The following is a 4342-nucleotide window of genomic DNA, read 5'->3' as shown; positions in this document are numbered from 1 at the left end:
TATTTATAGGAGGAGGGGAGAGGGGTGCCACCCCTAGGGTTTCCCCCCTAGGTGGTGCGGCAGCCCCCTTAGATGGGAGGTGTGGCGGCTAGGGCAAGGGGAGGGGTGGGCGCACCCCTTAGGTGGGCCTTAGGCCCACCAGCGCCAGGGTTTCCCCCCTTCTCTCCCTCCTGCGCCTTGGGCCTCTTGTGGGAAGCGCACCAGACCACTTTGGGCTGGTGGCCCTCCCCCTTTTGGCCCATGCTACCTCTTGGGACTGGTGGCCGCTCCCGGTGGACCCCCGGGACCATTTCCGGTGGTCCCGGTGGTCCCGGTACGCTATCGGTGATGCTTGAAACATTTCCGGTGTCCAAAACCATCCATCCTATATATCAACCTTTACCTACGGACCATTCCGGAGCACCTCGTGACGTCCGGGATCTCATCTGGGACTTCGAAAAAAATTTGGTAACCTCATATAACATTTCCCTATAACCCTAGCGTCATCGAACCTTAAGTGTGTAGACCTACGGGTTCGGGAAGCATGCAGACATGACCGAGACGTTCTACGGCCAATAACCATCAGCGGGATCTGGATACCCATGGTGGCTCCCACACGTTCCACGATGATCTCATCGGATGAACCACGATGTCAAGGATTCAATCAATCTCGTATACAATTCCCTTCGTCTGTCGGTATAGAACTTGCCCGAGATTCGATCGTCGGTATACCTATACCTTGTTCAATCTCGTTACCGGTAAGTCTCTTGACTTGTTCCGTAGCACTTCATCGTGTGACCAACTCCTTAGTCACACTGAGCTCATGATGATGTTCCACCGAGTGGGCCCAGAGATACCTCTCCGTCACACGGAGTGACAAATCCCGATCTTGATTCGTACCAACCCAACAGACACTTTCAGAGGTACCCGTAGTGCACCTTTATAGTCACCCAGTTACGTTGTGACGTTTGATACACCCAAAGCACTCCTACGGTATCCGGGAGTTGCACAATCTCACGGTCGAAGGAAAAGACACTTGACATTAGAAAAACATTAGCATATGAACAATACGATCTAGTGCTATGCTTAGGATTGGGTCTTGTCCATCACATCATTCTCCCAATGATGTGATCTCGTTATCAATGACATCTAATGTCCATGATCAGGAAACCATGATCATCTGTTGATCAACGAGCTAGCCAACTAGAGGCTTGCTAGGGACACATTGTGATCTATTTATACACACATGTATTACTGTTTCCTGTTAAGACAATTATAGCATGAACAATAGACGATTATCATGAACAAGGAAATATGATAATAACCATTTTATTATTGCCTCTAGGGCATATTTCCAACAGTCTCCCACTTGCACTAGAGTCAATAATCTAGTTACATTGTGATGTATCGAACACCCATAGCATTATGGTGTTGATCATGTTTTTCTCGAGGAAGAGGTTTAGTCAACGGGTCTGCAACATTCAGATCCGTATGTACTTTACAAATCTCTATTACTCCACTCTAGACATGGTCCTGGATGGAGTTGTAGCGGCGTTTGATGTGCTTGGTCTTCCGGTGAAACCTGGGCTCCTTGGCTATGGCAATGTCCCCAGTGTTATCACAGAAGAGTGTCATTGGACCCGACGCACTTGGAACCACTCCAAGGTCGGTGATGAGCTCCTTCATCCAAATTCCTTCATGAGCCGCTTCTCAAGCAGCTATGTACTATGCTTCACATGTAGATGCTGCCATGACTTCTTGCTTGCTGCTGCACCAGCTCACTGCCCCACCATTCAAAACATACACGTATCTGGTCTGTGACTTAGAGTCATCCGGATCTGTGTCGAAGCTAGCATCGACGTAACCCTTTATGACGAGCTCTTTGTCACCTCCATAAACGAGAAACATCTCCTTAGTCCTCTTCAGGTACTTAAGGATATTCTTGACCGCTGTCTAGTGTTCCATACCGGGATCACTTTGGTACCTCCCTACCAAAGTTATGGCAAGGTTTATATTAGGTCTGGTACATAGCATGGCATACATTAAAGACCCTACAGCTGAAGCGTAGGGGACAGTACTCATCTTCTCTCTATCTGCTGCCGTGGTCGGTGACTGAGTCTTACTCAATCTCATACCTTGCAAAACTGGCAAGAACCCTTTCTTTGAGTTTTCCATATTGAACTTCTTCAATATCTTGTCAAGGTATGTACTTTGCGAAAGACCTATGTGGCGTCTCGATCTATCTCTATAGATATTGATGCCTAATATGTATGCAGCTTCTCCAAGGTCCTTCATCGAAAAACTCTTGTTCAAATAGGCCTTTATGCTCTCCAACATCTCTATATTATTCCCCATCAATAATATGTCATCCACATATAGTATGAGGAAAGCTACAGAGCTCCCACTCACTTTCTTTTACAGACAAGCTTCTCCATAAACCTGTATGAACCCAAACGCTTTAATTACCTCATTCAAGCGAATGTTCCAACTCCGAGATGCCTGTACCAGCCCATAGATGGAGCACTGGAGCTTGCACACTTCGTTAGCACCCTTAGGGTCGACAAAACCTTCTGGTTGCATCATATACAACTCTTCCTTAAGATTCCCGTTAAGGAACGCTGTTTTGATGTCCATTTGCCAAATTTCATAATCATAAAAGGCGACAATTGCTAACATGATTCAGACTGATTTCAGCTTCGCTACGGGAGAGAATGTCTCTTCGTAGTCAACTCCTTGAATTTGTCGAAAACCCTTTGCGACAAGTCAAGTTTATAAACGGTCACATTACCGTTTGCATCAGTCTTCTTCTTGAAGATCCATTTATTTTCTATGGCTCGCCGGTCATCGGGCAAGTCCACCAAAGTCCATACTTTGTTCTCATACATGGATCCTATCTCGGATTTCATGGCCTCAAGCCATTTGTTGGAATCCGGACCCGCCATTGCTTCTTCATAGTTCGAAGGTTCACCGTTGTCTAACAACATGATTTCCATCACAGGGTTGCCGTACCACTCTGGTGCGGCGCGTGCCATTGTGGACCTTCGCGGTGCAGTAGTAACTTGATCTGAAGCTTCATGATCATTATCATTAACTTCCTCTTCAGTTGGTGTAGGCGCCACAGGAACAATTTCCTGCACTGCGCTACTTTCCGGTTCGAGAGGGGGTGTAATTACCTCATCAAGTTCTACTTTCCTCCCACTTACTTCTTTTGAGAGAAACTCTTTCTCTAGAAAGGATCCGTTCTTGGTAACAAAGGTTTTACCTTCGGATCTAAGATAGAAGGTATACCCAATAGTTTCCTTAGGGTATCCTATGAATACGCATTTCTCCGCTTTGGGTTCGAGCTTCTCTGGTTGAAGTTTCTTCACATAAGCATCGCAGCCCCAAACTTTAAGAAATGACAACTTAGGTTTCTTGCCAAACCATAGTTCATACGGTGTCGTCTCAACGGGTTTAGACGGTGCCCTATTTAAAGTGAATGCTACAGTTTCTAATGCGTATCCCCAAAATGATAGCGGTAAGTCAGTAAGAGACATCATAGATCGTACCATATCTAATAAAGTGTGATTATGACGTTCAGACACTCCGTTGCGTTGCGGTGTGCCAGGCGGCGTCAGTTTTGAAACGATTCCACACTTCCTTGGGTGTGTGCCAAACTCGTGACTCAAATATTCTCCTCCACGATCAGATCACAGACACTTAATTTTTCTGTCACGTTGATTCTCGACCTCACTCTGAAATTCCTTGAACTTTTCAAACGTCTCAGATTTGTGCTTCATCAAGTAGATATACCCATACCTACTCAAATCATCGGTGAGAGTGAGAACATAACGGTAGCCACCACGAGCTTCAACGTTCATTGGACCACACACATCAGTATGTATTATTTCCAATAAGTCGGTCGCTCTCTCCATTATTCATGAGAATGGAGTCTTAGTCATCTTTCCCATGAGGCACGGTTCGCATTTGTTAAATGATTCAAAGTCAAGAGACTCTAATAGTCCATCAGTATGGAGCTTCTTCATGCGCTTAATACCGATATGACCAAGGCGGCAGTGCCACAAGTATGTGGGACTATCATTATCAACTTTACATCTTTTGGTACTCATACTATGAATATGTGTAACATCACGATCGAGATTCATCAAGAATAAATCATTCACCAGCGGAGCATGACCATAAAACATATCACTCATATAAATAGAACAACCATTATTCTCTGACTTCAATGAGTAGCCATCTCGCATTAAGCAAGACCCTGATACAATATTCATGCTCAAAGCTGGTAAGAAATAACAATTATTAAGGTTTAAACTAATCCCGACGGTAGATGTAGAGTCAGCGTGCCGACGGCGATCACATC

The sequence above is a fragment of the Hordeum vulgare genome, chromosome 7H, assembly GCF_904849725.1.
Source record: "Hordeum vulgare subsp. vulgare chromosome 7H, MorexV3_pseudomolecules_assembly, whole genome shotgun sequence".
NCBI lineage: Eukaryota > Viridiplantae > Streptophyta > Magnoliopsida > Poales > Poaceae > Hordeum > Hordeum vulgare.
This window is presented reverse-complemented; position numbering follows the sequence as displayed.